Source organism: Astatotilapia calliptera, chromosome 13 (genome assembly GCF_964374335.1).
Source record: "Astatotilapia calliptera chromosome 13, fAstCal68.1, whole genome shotgun sequence".
Lineage (NCBI taxonomy): Eukaryota > Metazoa > Chordata > Actinopteri > Cichliformes > Cichlidae > Astatotilapia > Astatotilapia calliptera.
Window position 1 is genome coordinate 31,097,558 of NC_137434.1, and position 10,212 is coordinate 31,107,769.

Consider the following 10,212-nt stretch of genomic DNA (forward strand, 5'->3'; position numbering starts at 1 on the left):
GGCGCTGTGCCTCCCAATTAATGGGCCACGGAGCGCTTCAGTCAGCCCCTCCCCTCCCCAAACTCCCACAATTCAGCAGGAGGCAGAAATGAAGCAGAAGCATTTGGGGGTCGGATATTTTCCGGCTGCCCCCCCGCACACCTCCGTCCCTCCAGCTGCTCTGAGTTTGCGTCCGGCCGTGGGTCGCCATCACCCACAACCCATTTGCACCTGCGTAGAATACCTGCCGCGTTTTGCCGGGCGAAAAAGCGCGGGCGCACGTTGCAAGCTCCCCGTTCCCCCGGCGGTAACTGTTCACCCTTGTAATCAGATCATGCCCGCTGAAGGGTCAGGAACAAAGGCATGCAAATTCTAATTAAATGCGCAGCGTTGGAACAGGCCCCGTTTGATCGCTGAGACCTTTCATGCCCCCTAATCGCTCCTGACAGCCCCTTCCAACAGATTCTGTGCCAAACTTCTCGATTCAACTGAGGGGGATTTTTGAACTTTGCTTTCTCCTGCAGCCTTGGCTCCGGGTCTGTCAAACAATCCAAATCAATGACCCAATTGACCACTGGTCCCCATGTTGATAACCTCAATGAGCTCTATGTTGCCATTCATTGAGTCAGAGGGCGAAATGCCGATAGCATTTTATGGTAATTAAACATTTGTTTGGCTCCTAGCTTTGAATACAAACACTGGAGGAGGGGTCCGGAAAGCACGGGCCGGCGCTGGGAGAAGGGGGTGGATGCAGGTGCACGGAAAGGACGGAGAGACGGGTACAACCGCGGCACTTTCCCACCAACATGGCCTGGCGCCACCGGCACACTCATTAGGTCATGACAATAAAGAAGTGGGCATTTTTTTTTGTTTTATTAAAAAACTCATTAATCCCACAACAAAGGGCACATACTGACCTCATTGGTGCCCCTGTTATCTGAATATGCCTTTATATAATGGAGTGTCTAATTGCAGCTCTGTGCGTAGCAGCTTTCCCTCCGTCTGACCCGGCGGTATTTGGTGTGAGAGGAGGGAAAGGGGAGCTAAAAACAATTGCCCTCTGGGGGCAAGCACTGACCTAATGGGAAACCGGCTCGAGCTTTAGTCTGTGACGCTGTTGGAGGCTCGAGGCTTTCCACAGGTGGGGCGCTCAGGGTGACGACCCCCGAAGCTTTTAAACATGTAAACCTTCGGCTGCGAGACCTGAACACGTCGACCCCTGCAGCACGGTGGCTGCAGGTGGCTCGGTTTGGTCCAACAATTCTCCTCGTCTTCGTCCTGAAGCGTCTCGGTGCCGACGGCTGGAGGTCGGCACCCCCGAGACTCCAACGGTGTGAATCTCGTTCTCTGGCATTCGCGACGCCTGTGATGTCCAGGGACTATTAGCGCGACGACTCTCCAGGCCGGATTTTTATTCTATAAAAGAATTCATTTAAATTACATTTAAATTTGAGATTTATTGAAGACAATCTATCCAACATGGTTAACCGATCTCTACTGGAAACCCTTCTAAAACTCTCCTGTTTCTTCCTTTCACAATAAAAGTCCTTCACACAAGAGTGTGTGACTGCTTTACGTCGAATGCGGCAAATTTACAAGAAAAAATTGGTAAATGTGCAACGTAGTGCACATCACTCCTTGTTGGCCGCCCCTCCCTGGGCCTGGTTCTGCTGGAGGGTTCTTCCTGTTAAAAGGGAGATTTTTCTTCCCACTGTTGCCAAAGCGTTTGCTCATACGGGGTCTCATGATTGTTGGGTTTTCTCTGTATTATTGTAGCGTCTTTATCTTACAATATAAAGCACCTGAGGCAACAGTTGTTGTGATTTGGGATTTAATTTAATTTTCCTTTTTTTGTACAAGTGTGTAAAAACTCGGTTTCTGGTCCATTACCTGATCAAACAGGTGTTTGTTTCTCACGCAGTGTTGATTCAGTCAGATTACATTTTAAATACCACATTTGACTGACAGCTTCGAGTGCGTGTAACTCTGAAAATATTTGTGGTATGAAGGTAAAATTTTGCATGGCTTCATTAAACATACTGAAGTTACTGTACAGTGAAAATCAGCTGATTCTGATGTGTTTCTTTAAAAATATGTGGATGTTTTCAAACTAATGACTTCATTTGTTTTGTGTGCTGATCACCTGACAGAAATAATCCTGCTGTTAACATAAGCCTCAGTGCCTCGGGTATAAATGGAAAATGTAACCTTTACATGACTTCCTCCCAGCTTTGTGTCACGCTCAGCGAATACATGTCAGTCACACTTTGACAGAGAGGATTTTAATTAATGCTGCGAATGTTTGTGTAGGAGGACGCCGAGGTGTACGGCTCAGGGGGGGGAACAGGGAAGCCAGTGCAGACGTGACTGAGCCTAATGCAAAACTTGTTTTCACGATAAAAGCCGGCGTGAAGAGAAGCGTGTACGGAAGATTAACGGCAACCTGCTCTGTAAAGGCAGCGAGCGGTCACATGGAAAGATATTAAGTGGAATAGGTGAACAGGAAGTTCGAGATCAGATTGTGTGTTTGTGTTATTAGATAATAGATCAGATGAAACTCTGTCAAAACAGGAAATTCATCATCAGGCAGCTGAGAATTTAAATCTGATGTTTGGCTTTCTTTCATCTCCCACGATAACACGTTTGCATCTCCACTGTCAATTTTCCAGCAGGCTGACATCAATATGGAGAGCCACACCCATATCTCTGTTCCTGATGGTGCCACAGCTACAGCCAGTTCCTCACATGTCCAACAAAAACTGTAGTTACTGGATGTGGAGGGTGATAAATGAGTCAAGTCATTTTCTTGTTCCGGGTGCTGGAAATTGGATCCAGGGATCCAGGAGGTGCTTCCCACTGTCACAAAGTGCTTCCTCATCAAACGGTTGTTGGATTGTTGGGGTTTCGCTCTAATATTGAACTATAAAGAACCTTGAAGCGACTGTATATTGTGATTTGGTGCTAAAGCTGAAGCAAATCCATGGAAATGACCCAAATGTAGGCGGTCGCATAACAAATAGCAGGTGTGGTATTGTATCACTTCCTGTGGTTCAGTGCATTCTGGTGTTCTGCTGCTAGTTGATCATCCCAGCTCTATTACTGCCCATCTTTTATGTTGCGACCTATTTCACACTGTAAGTTACACAACTTTTATCCAAGCACATAATCTTTGGCTCAGTGTTCAGTTATTGAACTCTTTTGGGTCTGTTTGCTGAACCTTTAGCTTAACTACTATCTATAGCGACCTGCAGCTACGTCACATGTTATTTACTCCTTGCTAATGCTAATGCTGCTAGCAACAAACAGACTTTTAGTTGGTGTAGAGGCACAGCTCTGCACCGCTGAAGGAAACCCTGCAGAGAGCCAGACCCCTGTAGCCGGTGTGGGTTAGAGTAGCTCCGCCCTGGTTAGCTGTCCCTCAGCTCACCCTCAACTCTGCATCACACCCACTGTGGGAAATACTCCGCTTATTGGAGATTCTGTACTTAGAAACATGACACAGGTGCACTTCAGCATTTAAAACTGCTGCCTCGGGAGAAATTTAGTAAAACTGTAATTCACGTCAACACCTGGTAACATTAACTGGAAGTCGAGAAAATGATGCTGAAACAATGTTGGACTCTGAGGTCTTCTCTTAAACCAAACTGCCATATTTTTCTGACCCTCGGTAATTCTTAATGTTTAATGTTAACCGTGATATTTCCAGTGACAGTAACATTAAAAATAAGATTTAAAAACCTGAACCTAAAGATGATCTGCTCCACCACAAACCCCACCAGCCTGCAAATCATCCTGCAAACTCTTACTGTCGGATTACTATGTCACAATATTAAACACATTGAACAAATGAAATTGAACTAAATCTTAAAAAATTGTCTAATTTCCAGAAACCAAATCAGTAGATTAGCTGTTGTGACTTTTCCATGACCCGATTTAAAGTTTGGCATCAACTGTTTGGGAATTAAAGCCATTTTATACACAATTAGAAGCAAAAATAATTGGACGATTAACCACGAGCAGTTTTTGAAGCATGTTTTATGAATTTCAGAGGGAAACCGTTGTAGGAGATGAAAATGAAGAAGCAGGAGGTGGAGGTGCAGACTGTCGGTCAACACGGCGTTTCCTCTCCTCTGGGACGTCTGGATGACTGAATCACTCATCTCTCCTCCTGCACCCTTTCATCTGTCCTGCACTCATCACTCCGTCACCACAGCCTGTTTGGTTTCCCTCCACATTAACCTCTGCAGAGCCGCTGTTCTTACAACCGTTACAACCAGCCGGCTGTCACGCTCAGTGCAGACAGCAGGGTTGTTGTTTTTGTCGTTATGTTAAAAGGAGAAACTCCACAAGCCTCCAAACATTATTTAAAATGAAGAAGATGTCGCAGCTCATTTATGTAACATTTGAATCTGTGTTTTTGCCTCTTGCTCTTTAAACTCTCCTCCATTCTCCTCCTCGGCTGTGACCTCGGCCTCCCTGCCTCCTGCTGTGGCATCCCAGAGGCCCTCCTTCCCCTCCGGCCCCACCTCCACAGGAAAACCCGCAGACTGCCGCCAAATGTCTCCGCACATTGATTCTAACCCCTCGCTCCGATGCGGCAAGAGGCCCCTCGCAGCATCGTTCGCCGCAGGCTTCGGAAATACCTGAAATCCCTGAGAGCGCGCGCCGCTCCTCTTCCCCACTTTGACCCGAGTTCACCTCCCGAGTTCACCTCCCGTGACCTCCGCGCTCAAAATTACATTTGTAACTCTGATTTTACAAACAGAGGCTTTTTTTTCCAGCTAAAAACAAAAAGTTTATTAAATTTTTCAAATTCCCGTTTCCAGGCGTTGGACTTCATGGAAACGAGTTATTGTGTGATGCATTAGGATGATTGACAGGCTGGAAAGATAAAACGATGTTGATTGTGTAGGAGTCGTAAACTCAGCTGACGGATGTTGTCAGCATATCTACTTTATCTCTCTTCTTAGGCCTCACCTGACAGGTTTGAAAAGCCGAGCCGTCTTTGTCTCCATTATACTCACATTTTGATCACAAGGTTCAAACATCTCAATTTATTGATTCATGACGTTCACAGTAGGAAAAAACCCTCATGAAGTCTGACCGGTTGCCCATGAGGAGCACGCTGGAGGTCGTTTGCTGGCAGGGCTCCTCCTCATGTAAAGGAGCAGATACTGGACCTGCTGCAGTTCCTGCTGTTTAATGGCTGTCTCCTGGCTTCTCCTCCACACTCGTGACACTGTGCTGGCAGACAAGGCAAACCTTCTGGTGACGGCACGCGTGGATGTGCCGTCCTGGAGAAGCTCGTCTAATGCTAACTGAAGCAAAACCAGCGAGAGGTCAGGAGATGATGGTCTGACCACTGCCTGCCAAGCCATTTCTTTTTAGGCTCATCTTGTTGCCTCTCCAGGTGCCCTGCTGTTTTCCCTGCTGTCACTTTTTACCTGCACAGGTGCAAATACATGGTTCCTGCTTCCTGGAAGTTTAACTGAAGCTCTGCTGTTCTGTGACGAGTTTCATCAGGTTTGGGGAGTCGGTTTGAATTTACTGGTGATGTCAGTCAGTCGGAGTCGTGTCATGTTTGTGTCGGCTATGAGGAAGACCTAGTTCAGTTTCTTTTGGTTCCGTCTTCTGTTTTTGTCTTTGTTTAAATGCAGAGTAAATGTTGACTTATTGACTTGAATGATGACGTGGACACAGAACAGTTTCCTCTCTGGGGATTTTTGTTACGTTAAAAACGGCCTCATTTTTATAGTGAGCGTGGAGCAGAAAGCTGGAAGTGTAGATGTAAATCCAGAGTGGGTTTAGATGTGTGGAGGCTGCGGAGAACTACAGACGTGTCAGAGTAAACTGGTCCTCAGGCGCCATCTGGTGGTCTGAGCAGCACACAAAGAAATCATGCAGAAGAAGTAAAAAGTAAGTACAATTGTATTTATATAGCACCTTTCTAGATAAAAAGATCACAAAGTGCAGTAGTAAAAATCATCTGCGGACATGCATATGTTATGATTCAGTGTTGTGGTTGTTTGTGACTCCTCCCACCAGAGGATTGCTCTGGGTTTTCCCTCTTTTCTCTCTCAGGCACAGACACCTGGGTGTGGCTTACTGGAGTCCAGTGCCTGCTGAGTCCGTGGGTGGAATTCACTCCTGCTCCATGATTGGGTAATTAGTTGATCACCTTTCACGGTTGGTGCGTGAGTGGGGCCAATTTCTTGTTGCACCCCTAGAACGTCACACATATTTATCATACGTATCACCTTGTTAAGCTCAACTGTAAAATTTGAAGTTATAACTAACAGACTCTATAATAATAACTTGCATCATCTTAAACACTAGAGGATGACGAGGCGTCATATCAGTTACCTAACAAATAAACGGGGCTTGTTAGAGGTGATAACTCCCCCATCCTGGCTCTGCCTTGCTGTAGCATGTGTGTTGCACCTCATCAATCTGTAAGCATGGGAGCAGTCCCTTAGGGGAAGGTGTAGCTGGATTTGATGCCCCAGGGGGGAATTGAACTTATGACTTCTGCTCCAAAGGTGTGTAGTCGTACCACTACAGGCTCTTATATTTTATAATCAACTCTGCATCAACTTTTGTTCTTCAGTTGCAACTACTCAATGAGAAAAGACTGTAAAGTCCTCAAAGTCGGCGAACATTTGAATTTATTTCAAAAAAACTGTAAAGAGGAAAGAGACGCGGGAGTTTGCTGAGATATTTATTTACACATTTAACTAGTGGCCATTATATGAAAAGATTTATTTTTTACAGTGTATTTACAGCACCTGTAAGGCATTATGGAACAAAAGAAAACTGTACATTAAAATATTAAAATCTGACAGTAAAACAGAAACAAGCTGAATGGATTTACATGAAAGTATAAAACAAGTTAAAAAGAAGGAATACGCTGAAGAGTCAGAGGGGACACTATTGAGTCTCATCTGAACGTTTGTTAGCAATCTGGAGTGATGTAATCAACCTGCTGAGGATTATGGGTAATGAAACTGCACAAACAACGTCTCTATTGCACTTTTGTTTCATTCAGCTCTGAATATTTAACTGCTTTTCACTTGCATATTTAACTTCCTTTATTTAAATCAAAACTAAATCCATTAATACAACTTTCCTCTGATTTGTTTTCACACATTTGTTTTGTGTTGAGTTAAAAATGACCAGAAGTTTCTATCGAGCCCAAAAACGTGAATGAGGTTGGATTCAGATCGTGTTCGGGACAACCTCGGCTGTCAGAATAATCATACGGAGATGTTACATGATGAATAAACACTTACATGGCAAAGCAAGAAGGGGGTGATTATCGGACATTTTGGAGAAAATTGCAAAAGCAGACAAAAGACATTAATAAAAATGTTTAAAATGTGGTTTCATTTTTAAAAGAACCAAAAGAATCGAGGGGCTGGGCGAATCCTGATGTAGTTTGAACATTAAAGTTGTAAATTTACAAGATAAAAACAAACAAAAACAAATACTTGTCATTGAATCTCAAACGAGAGGAATTAATGTAAAAGTAGAAGAAAAGTTCATTAACAGGCTTTGAGTGCAGCTTTGTTACTGAGTGTGTTTAAAGTGTAGAAAAAACAAGTTTGTCTTCAAAAAGTGCCTTTATTTAAAAAAAAAAATTAGAAAACTGGAGTTTTTAATGTGTTCTTTGTTTGTTAAAAAGAAAATAAATAAAACAAAAACATCAAAAGTATTTTGGAGCGTTTGTCAAGAACTAATCTGAGAACAATGAGAAAAATAATTGTTAGAAATACAAACAGATTTTCAGTAAATCTGCTGGAAAACTCATCAAATTCTAAGGATGATGAATTCTGGACAGACCTGCTATAAATAAAGTTCCAGATTCAAATTTCAACACGCATTAACCTGGTGTTGCGTCTTCTGCAAAGTCTGACGATTTAAAATGGTCCAAAATATTTGTGAGCAGACGAATAATAACAATAGTAACAACTAGAAATGAATGTTTTTACCTTTTGGGTGCTTCGCTTTGCTTCACTGTGAAAAAAACTAAATGCTGGATGATCGTGTGTTTAAAAATAATAAATCATGACTCTGTTTCCAGCCGTGTTTAATGAAGCGCTTCATTAACACTTTGGTCGAGTTTTATTTTGAAAGGCGGTGACACTTCCTGGGTTGTAAGGCTCGGTGGAAGGTAACAGACATTTTAAAGGGACGGTCTGTAGTTTTCCTGAAGGAAACACTAATTGCATTTTTAACTTTTTAAACATAATTTTTGCAGATGTTTTAATGAACACTGATCATAACTGTCTGTGGAGAATTCAGGTGTTACACAGGTGTGACGCTGACACAGTCACCAGAGAAGAAGAAGCAACAACCCTGAAGTTTGGAAACGACCTCCATCTTTACCACCTCAGAAATACTGATTAGCTGGTGCCTGTAAAGGACATGAACCATTTCCTCATCCAGGGATCTTCGTCGTCTCTGGTGAGTTTTCAGCTTTAAATGGAAAGAGTGGCGGCCTGTGCATTCGCTGCAGGCTGAGTGGAGACTTCCTCAGTAGTGCTTGTCGGTAGTTTGATGGTCATGGCGAGATGGCGGTTGCATTTATTTTGAGCCCTAAATCATTCACTGCTGATCGGTGCAGAGGACTATAGAGCGAGCTCTTTACAAAAACAAAGCTTCATTTTCTTGCTGCACTTCGTCTAACACCCACTAGGGGCTCCAACAGCAGCCGTAGACTCCCAGGTTAAAACATCGAACGTCACAGCAGAAACAAATGTTTACCGCCTGATACAAAGAATAGTTTATAGATCAGCAACTGATTAAAATTCACCTGTTGAGATTGCTTAACTTTATTATTACATCCATTAGATACCATCCATGAATTATATAAAAGTCTGGCAGCACAAAACAGAGTTCACTCTATAGTCCAGTATATTTTTGAAACACATTTTATCTTGATTTTATTTTTTGGCACATATTTCCATCATTGCCCGTCTCACAGGAGGTGGTGACCTCTGGCTGCCTTTAATCGGCTGTGCAAACACATCAGGCTGATGTAGTGAGTGGAAATCAAAGAAGTGTTTCCATGAGCTCAAGGAGCAACAAAGAGTGTAGAAACTTGTAGAGACGCTGCTGATCTGCTCATTATTGTAGCGCTGTTGTGTTTTTAGTGACGGCTGTGAGTGCGAAGCTTTGTTCAGTCAGTGTGTTGGTAACATCTGCATCCTCAGATTAGTGTTACTCTTCTGTGTAAAAAGTAATTAATATCCAAAAACAATCATTTTTCACTATAAATACCACAAACTCCTTTTCCTGTTATTTCAGGACGACGCTGTTGTGTTATGTTTGTTTGCTCTGGCAGACGGAACGACATGGAGGAGGTGGAGCAAAGGTGGTGACGGTGGGTTGCAAAGTGGCTTGCAGTTGCCTGTAGGCAGGCTAAAGCAGCAGTAACTCGATTTTTGAGCAGACTTTTGTTTTTGAAAGAAAACGAGTAATATAAGAAAAAATAAATAAAAATTGCTTTCATTATCCCGTTGGAGTGTTGGTGCGAGCAGCTTCAAACAGTCTAAAAGTCGGCAGAGAGTTTTCAGCCCGAGCGGCTGGAAGCAAGTTTTTTTCCCCTCTGGCATCTATGTAGACCAAACGGTTGATCCACAGAAAATCAGAACGTACGATCGAATTCATCCAAAACAAGAGATGACAAAGAAACACTGCAAATTTGAGAAGATGGCGACTTGGAAGATGTTTGCTTTAAAAGGAAATAATGTTTTCAAGGATCTTCTGGGAGTGAACAGCAACACCTCTGGTCTCGGTTTTAGGCCTCCGGGTTCAAACACGCTGCTTGCATACATGCAGCAGTTTCTTCTGTTAACTTCAGTCAAATTTTTTAGCTAAGTTTTAATAAACAAGCAAGAAATAATCTAATGCAAAGCCTATAAAAGCGTCATTTTTCAAGCCCGAACTACTAAAAGCTAAAAGCCGCGGCCGTAGACCTGGAGGCCTCACTGTGGGGCTTAAATGCTGCGTGATAAAGTGCTCTGAATGGAAATCTGGATCTGGGAAACGCTGGCTTTAAAACCCCGATGGCCCAATTTGTCAGCACAAACATTTACGCTCTACCCAAAATGGTTTTTGTGGATATTTTAAGCCAATTACGTCAAATACTAACACGAATGTCCTTCTAAATTCTTGCTTAAACACCAGCACTAATATTCCCACCTTTAGAATATATTTAGAAGTATTAAACAC